The sequence below is a fragment of the Thamnophis elegans genome, chromosome 5 (genome assembly GCF_009769535.1).
Source record: "Thamnophis elegans isolate rThaEle1 chromosome 5, rThaEle1.pri, whole genome shotgun sequence".
NCBI classification, from domain to species: Eukaryota; Metazoa; Chordata; class Lepidosauria; order Squamata; family Colubridae; genus Thamnophis; species Thamnophis elegans.
In genome coordinates, this window is record NC_045545.1 from 44,699,741 (window position 1) to 44,707,497 (window position 7,757).

Here is a 7,757-nt window from a genome sequence, read left to right on the forward strand (position 1 = left end):
GATGTTAGGCACTTTGGTGCGCTTCTGCATAACCCTTTACAGACCTCTTTGGAATGGGGTGAGGTTGACAGTAGACAATCTAAGGTTAAAGTTATGGTGGTTTGAGGAAGAAATCACATAGTCAGGTAATGCATTCTAGGCATTGACCATTCCGTTGCTGAAGTCCTATTTTCTGAAATCAACTTTGGAGCAGTTTACCTTGAGTTTGTATCAATTGTGTGCTTGTGTGCTGTTGTGGCTGAAGCTGAAGTAGTCATTGACAAGTAGGACATTGTAGCAGATAATTTTATGTACTACACTTAGGTCAGACCGAAGGCGGTGTAGTTCTAAGTTTTCTAAGCCCCAAATTTCAAGCCTGGTGGCATAAGGTGTTCTGTTGCAAGCAGAGGAGTGGAGGACTCTTCTTGTAAAATATCTCTGGACTCGCTCAATTGTATTAATGTCCAATATGCAGTGTGGGTTCCAGACAGAAAAGCTGTATTTGAAAATTGGTCTAGTAAATGTTTTGTATGCTCTGGTTAGCAATACAATATTACCGTATTTTTCAGACTATAAGACACACCTGTGTATAAAACGCACCAAGATTTTGAAGAGGCAAATTTAAAAAAAAGTTTTTGCACGTGGCTGAGCTGAGGGCTGCCGCAATAAATTGCGAGTTTGCTGACCTCGAGGATGCCCTCTTGGAGCAGTTCATTTATGGACTGCTCGACATTAACCTACATCGCCGCATATTGTTCCGCGCTGAACTTTCTATGAAAATCATGGTGGACGAAGCCCGCGCATATGAAATGGCCAGGCAGTCCACCCCTGACTTCCGGCGATTTCCTCCTTCTGCATTCCCTGCCTTGCCTCACTCCGCTGTATATTGCCAGATGATGGTCGACGACCCCTACACTGCTGCTGGTTCATCCGTTGACCACCTCCGGTCTCTGCCCGGTCAGAATGGCGGTGTGTGCCTCGGCTGTGGCAGCCACCATTCCAGGGCCTCCTGCCTCTTCAGAACCGCCCTTTGCCACAAATGCGGTAGGAAGGGCCACATCGCAGCCGTCTGCCACTCCGCTCTGGGGGAAGCTCGCAGCTCAAGGCCTCCACTGTCTGCTTCTTCTGCCCCGTCTGCAGCCTTCTGCTGTCTACCTCTGGGGCCTCCTGCCACCCGCCTGGGGTGCTATGCTGTCTCTGATCCCGAGGCCGCTCTGCCCGACTGGCTGCCCGACTCTGCTCCCTCCTCTTTCGGCAGCCAGGGTAAGATACACCTCCACGTCTTACTTGCCGGCCGCCCCTGCCGGATGGAACTGTACAGAGGCTCGGCCTGCATGATAATGTCCTGGGACACTCTGCATGCATTGATCCCGCATCTTACGCTGAGTCAGCTTTCCCCTTCAAACTGCCTCCTGAGGGACTACCAGGCCAACCCTATCCCCATCCTGGGTTGCAGGAATTTCCTGTCCAGTATGGGAGGTTTAAGGATTCCTTGCCTCTTGTTGCAGTCCGAAGCCCCCTGGCTTCCCTCCTGGGGCTAGATTGGTTCAGGGCTTTTGGTCTTAGCATTGCCGATATTAATTCTCTCCGCCTCGCCTCTTCCCTAGATTCCCTCCTGTCAGAGTTCGATGACGTCTTCTCTGATGCCCTGGGTTGCTACAAAGGCAACCCCATCTCCCTTAATCTGGATCCTATGGTGGCGCCTATCCGCCTCAAGGCGCAATGGGTTCCTTTTGCCCTGCGGGCTCGTGTGGACGCGGAGATCGATAAACTGATCTCCCAGGGCATATTGGAGACCCCCATAGTGTTGCCTTTGAAGTCTGACGGATCCCTGAGGATCTGCGCAGACTATAAAGCAACCGTCAACAAGGCTCTGCAGGCGCATCCCTATCCCGTGCCAGTCGTGCAGCACGTGCTGCACTTCTTGGGCCAGGGCAAGATTTTCGCAAAATTGGACCTGGCCCAAACGTACCAACAGTTGCCCGTCGACGAGGCCTCTGCCACAGCCCAAACTGTTGTGACCCACCTTTCAAATGCCGCTGCTTGCAATTCGGGGTCAGCGTATCTCCCAGCATATTTCAGGGACTCATGGAGCAGGTGCTCCATGGCATCCCAGGTGTCATGCCACATTTTGACGATGTCCTGATTGCTGCCCCGGACCAATCAGGACTCGTCAAGACCCTTAGGGCAGTGCTCTCTCGTTTCCGAGATGCCGGCTTGCACTTGAAACGCTCAAAGTGCCAGCTGGGCGTTCCATTGTTGAGTTCCTGGGGTTTCTCATGGATTCCAGAGGAATCCACCCACCCCTTCCAAAATTGAGGCCATTACCTCCGCCCCCATTCCCTCCTCCAAGGCGGAGCTTCAGGCAATCCTGGGGCTCCTCAATTTCTATGCTTCATTCATCCCCCATAAGGCGTCCATTGCAGAGTCTCTCCACCGCCTCCTCAATGCCTCCGCCCCTTGGGTTTGGACAGACCGCAAGGTGCATGCGCTCGCGGCTGTCAAAGCCCTTTTAACTTCTGCCCCTGTGCTCGTCTTATATGATGAGCACCTCCCGCTCATCCTTGCTTGTGATGCCTCCCCCTTTGGTGTCGGGGCCATCCTGAGCCATGCCTACCCCGATGGTTCTGAAGCTCCGATCGCCTTTTACTCCCGCACATTATCCAAAGCTGAGCGCAATTACAGCCAGTTGGACAAGGACGCCCTCGCAGCCGTTGCAGGGGTAAAACACTTTCACCCCTACCTGTACGGTTGCAAGTTCACCCTTCAAACTGACCACAAGCCCCTCTTGGGCATCCTTTCTGCCGACTGGCCCACCTCCTCTTATTCTCTCTCCCCGCATGGGTCGCTGGTCCGAGTTCCTCTGTTTCTACTCCTACTCCCTCCTCTACCGCAAGCACATGGGCCACGCTGACGCCCTTAGCCGCTGTCCGCTGCCCCTCCCTGTCTCTGACCCAGCACCCACGCTCTCAGTTACTGCCTTGACAGATGACCTCACGTGTACCCTCTCGGCTTCGGACATCTCCCGGGCTTCCCGGTCTGACCTGGATGCAGTTCGCCGGGGCTGGACAGTGGAGACTCACTCGGCTGAGTTCCTCCCATTTTTTTGCCGCCGGGATGAACTGTCAATCCTTCAGGACTGTTTGCTCTGGGGTTCCAGGGTCATAGTTCCTGCTGTCCTCCACCAGCAGGTCTTCCGCCGCCTCCATAAGGGCCACCCGGGCATAGTGCGAATGAAGGCTCTCGGTCGCAGCTATGTCTGGTGGCCCTCCATGGACGCCGACATTGCTGCCTGGGTCCAGCAGTGGCCTCCCTGCCAGACTGTCCACCCTGCTCTGCCCTCCCCCCCTACCCATCCCTGGGAGACCCCCACCTCTTCGTGGAGTCGCCTCCACCTCGATTTCTTTGCCCCCCTTGACAGCCGTACTTTCCTCCTCGTGGTGGACACCTTGTCCAAATGGGTGGACATTTTCCCCATGATGTCCACCACGTCCAGCGCCACCATCCAAATTCTTGATTCCCTTTTTACAACCCACGGCATCCCTGATGTCATCATCTCTGATAATGGCCCTCAATTTTCCTCTGCCCCCTTTCTCTCCTACCTGGCTTCCCTGGGCATCCGGCATGCCCCTGTTGCCCCCTATCACCCGGCTGGCAACAGCATGGCCGAGCGCGCCATACGTTCAGCCAAGGAGGGCCTTGCCCGGCTCTCCCACCTACCTTGGCTGTCCCGCCTCCACACCTACATCCTGGCACAGCATTCCACTCCCTGCCAGGCCACCAGCAAAAGTCCTGCGGAAATCCTTATGGGTTGGCGCCTGAGGACCACCCTTGACCACTTACATCCCTCTTTCACTCTCACTGCGGGGCCCTTCCCTCTCCCCCTAGGGCTTTTCTGGTGGGTGAGGGGGTCTTCGCACAGAACTATGCTGGAGACCCAAAGTGGCTACCAGGGGTCATACTAAATCTAACTGGACCCTGCTCTTATAGGGTCCAGCTTGACGATGGACGACTATGGTGGCACCATCTAAACCAGCTGCGCTGCCGGACAACCGCAGGGCCGTCCCAACCGGCCACATCGTCTGCACAAGCACCGCAGCTCGGGTTTGCTTGCCCGTCGGCCGCCCGACCTGCCCAGCCATGACCAACCACGGCTCAACCATCTCCAGCCACCATCCCCGCTCCGTGCCGCCGCACACCACCCGCCGCTTCAAGCAAACGACACTTACCTTCAAACATTCCTGCTGGTCCAGGGGCCAGGCCTTCCAGTCTGGTGCATCACAGCTGCAGACCTCCTCCTCCATTACCGACGGACACTCCCATTCCTCGGCGTTCGCAGCGCGTGTGCAGAAGACCAACCTATTTAAAGGACTACACATGCGCTGTCTGGGGGGAAGGGGTGTTGAGTCCTGCTGACACAGCCGGCAGGTGCGGCCAGAGCCTCAGGCTCCTGATTGGCTCTGGCGCACCAGCTGGCCGGTGGGAGAAATACCGGCCGCCGATTGGCTACCCACCTGACAGCTGTCAAATATAAATAGCTGTCAGGCGGGCTCCTTCTTGTTTGTGTTCTGAGCTGTTATTGCCTGTTCTTCATTAATAAAGCTGACTTATTTTACCTCAGAGCCTCGTCTTTAAAAGGCATGAATAACCATTAGGAGACTTGTAGAGTATTCCTGGGGGATGGGTGCAAAAGTGAGCAAAAATGACCCATTTTTCACAAAAATGAGCCCATTTTTTGTCAAAAAAAAGAGGCATGCATAGCCTTTATAGAGTGTTCCTGGGGGCTCGGGGGGGGGCAAAATTGAGCAAAAAAAAACCCATGTTTATTTGTTTGTCTGTATGTCAAACTGATTGGGACATGGTGGCTCAGTGGCTAAGATGCTGAGCTTATCGATCAGAAAGGTCAGCAGTTTAGTGGTTCGAATCCATAGTGCCATATAACAGAGTGAGCTCCCGTTACTTTGTCCAGCTTCTGATTGATAGATGGATGAAAGATAAATGGATAGATGATAGATGATAGAGAGATGATAGATGAAGGGATAGATGATAGACAGACAGACAGACAGACAGATAGACAGACTTTTGAAATATAGCTACTCATAGTAGATCCTGGCAGTAGAGACTATAAATGGAGGGGGGGGGGTTGTATCCATCTTACTTCAGTATATTCCCTCTTAGAGCAGAGTCCATGTGTTACTAATCTATCTGGTCAATCTGATGAGGCAGGAAGGAGTCTTTTTGCAACTGACCAAGCTGGGGGTATTTTGATAATTGGGACAAGGCTTCCCTATTGCTATTGCTACCCTCTTTGTACCTATTGACATGATGGCTACATTCCCCTCCCCCTCCTCAAAAAAAGCAGGCAACTGTAATACCTGAGGGAAACTTTGTTTTTGTCAGCTTCCCTTTTTTTACTAACTGGCAATTCTGAAGAATAAATACATGTAAGAAAACCACTGCACTGAAAATAATTATTATGTGTGTCAGTGTTTCTCTATATTAGCAACTTTAAGATATTTAAACTTCAAATCTCAGAAATCTCCAGCCAGCAAGTCTGCATATACCGTAATGATAAAAATAACTCATAGGTTTAAAGCATAAAAATAACTCATAGGTTTAAGACCAGAAGTCAGTAACATTTTTGGTGATGTTTAATATTTCTCTGCCACTCCCTCTTTCCTTGTAGGAAATACGTATTAATGCGGTGGCTTATTCATAGCACTTTTTAGTTCCTTTATGCTTTACCACTTAAGAGAGAGATAGAGAGAGGTTAAATTTAGTCATTAATTCACTCACTCACACAAGAAGGCAATGAGGAATTCTCTCATTTACATCATTCTAGGTGAGTAGACAATTTCTGGTTCAATGAAATCAGATAATAGCTCATTGGTACAGCAGATATATTTCAGGTGGAAAGTCCCATATAATGGGAAAGATTTCTACTGAGACAAGAGATACCAGTTGAGTGGCATTGTTGCTTTAGGGCACCTCAGCCTTAAAGCAATTGGTGAGAATGGAAGAGTGGACATTTGGCTCTCTAGTGCTAAGGCTAAACTGTCCATGTCTCATCCCTACCAGACATCTCTGAGTACAGTATATTACAATAAAGTATTTCTAATTGTGTTGTATCGTGTCCTGCAAGCCAAAATGGTCATTATCAGAAACTTTAGACCAGGATTTAGTAAATCTCCTCCTTCAAGGAATTCTAGGGTCATGGAAGACCTGGGAGCTTCCTTCAATAAGTACAATGAACTCAGAATTTTTAGGAAAAAAATTTGGGGGGGGAAGTGTGGAAAGTGGGAATTGAAGGTGGGGGAGGGGTTAAACTAGGGCAATTGATTCGAAACAGTTTGATTTCAGCAATTTCCAACTAATCCCTAAAATTGTATCCATAACTGTTAAAAATATTTAAGAAGAATCAATGTTGATATAATATTGACAGTTTTACAATCTTAATTCTTCCACTCTATCACACTGCTATTTTCATTCATGGAAGTAGAAGGAGGAGAAGCAAAGCCTGGAGGGGTGGAGTAAAGAGAGGAATCAGCCTGGAATAATTACATTGCTACAAGTAGTCTAAGTTCAACCCCTCTTAATTTCCATTAACTCTTACCTTCAATATCAACAGAGCAGAGGTGGGTTCCTACCGGTTCGCACCAGTTCAGTGGAAGCAGTAGTGGAAATGGCAACTCGGTCTCTGAACCGGTAGGGACGGCATGCCCGCCATGACCCTGAACCGGTTCCCCGGTCGCCGTGAAATCTTTTTTGGACCTTTTAAAATGTTCTGGGTATACACAGACCTATTTATAAGCAAAATTGCTCACGCACCGAACCAGCAGTAATGCCGGCAGAAACCCATCCCTGGAACAGATATTTTGAACTCTATATAGACTTCCTGCTACAGGAGCCTCTCACTGTTTTTCTTGTAATTTTGGTCATCATGGCTCCTCTTTTGTGCATAGCATACCACCTTCTGATCTCAGCAAATGCCATGTTAAGAGCACTTTGCAAGATCTCTAGAAATTCATATGAATTTTCATCTATTATTTGAAATTTTTCATGCATTTCAGCATGACTTTTAATATAGCGCTCATATGCAATCAGAATGTTCTTATTTTGACACAATAAATAATTTTAACAATGTTACAATCCTTTTTCCAGTGGTAAGTTTTTACATAGTGTAATGATGCAATGACGCTAACAATTTTAAATGAATCATGATACAAAGGGAATTACAAATCCAAGATTATGCCAAAGCAACTGAAGTTCCATAGGTGAAAGTTATTTCAGTTAAAAAGGAAAGAGGACTATTTTTCATTTTAAAGACAAAGATACTATACTTATATATTATAATTGCATTTTATTTATTCTAGGTCTTGGATTGGCAATTGTTTGTGCAGATGCAATAGGTAAAACTTACTTACCTTCACAGGAATAATATAAGCAAGTGATCCTAAACATTGATTGTGCTTGTTGTTCAAATGTCAACTAATACATATATTTTCTTTGTAATGAACTGCAGTTTCCATGTACAATGGAAGGTATAGATGTGCAAAACATGTGGCACAAAAAAAAGTCAGGAGGGGAAAATGGACAATTTAGGGGAAGTGAATGTGGATTTGTACAGTAACAAATCCCTTTTGCATAGTAATACCATATGGGTACATCTTGAGACTTATCTCCAATTCGTATAACCAAATATAGTCATACACCTTCTGAAATAAAAACATTTTAAAATGTAGATACTAGTAGTAAATGCTGTTTTTCCTTTGAAGAGA